Source organism: Myodes glareolus, chromosome 3 (genome assembly GCF_982192425.1).
Source record: "Myodes glareolus chromosome 3, mMyoGla1.1, whole genome shotgun sequence".
NCBI lineage: Eukaryota > Metazoa > Chordata > Mammalia > Rodentia > Cricetidae > Myodes > Myodes glareolus.
The window spans coordinates 50,126,462-50,127,042 of NC_142028.1; the positions used below are offsets into that span (position 1 = coordinate 50,126,462).

A 581-nucleotide genomic window follows, 5' to 3' on the forward strand; every position below is an offset into this window, starting at 1 on the left:
ATCTTCAGGCAGTCTTTATCTATTTTTTTTTTTAAAAAAGCAATTGAAATGCCACTATAGTCATCTTTCTAATTGAACATGTAAACCACAAGAAAGAAAAATAAATAGACAGCAGCCTGACACTTTGCATGTATCTTTTGTAACTGCAGGTGAAAAATTATCACAGAGTTGCTCATAAGAAATGTTTTAGCAAAAAGCATATTCAACGAATGGTGCGGGCAAAACTGGATATCAACATGTAGAAGAATGAAAATAGAGTGCTTGCCTCGGCAGCACATATCCTAAAATATCCTAAAACTATACAGAGAAGATTAGCATGGCCCCTGCGCAAGGATGGCACGCAAAGTCGTGAAGCGCTCCATAATTTTAGAAGGAGAGGATTGGGGAGAGCTTGGGGGAATGGGATGGTTGAGATGGAGGAAGAGTGGATATGGAAGCAGAAAAAGTAGATATCTTAATTAAAGGAGACATTTTAGGGTTGGCAAGAGACTTGACTCTAGAGGGGTTCCCAGGTGTCCAAGGAGATGTCCCTAGCTTGTTCCTTGGGCAGCAGAGGAGAGGGTGCCTGAACTGACCTTATC

General features: G+C 41.0%; 1 non-coding gene across 1 annotated transcript; it reads left to right on the forward strand.

Annotated features, from left to right (window-relative positions):
- Nucleotides 1–257: 257 nt before the first annotated feature.
- Nucleotides 258–368, forward strand: LOC125403318 (U6 spliceosomal RNA). Its single transcript, XR_007232909.1, has one exon. It is a non-coding gene; the product is annotated as a U6 spliceosomal RNA (small nuclear RNA).
- The last annotated feature ends 213 nt before the right edge of the window (nt 369–581 follow it).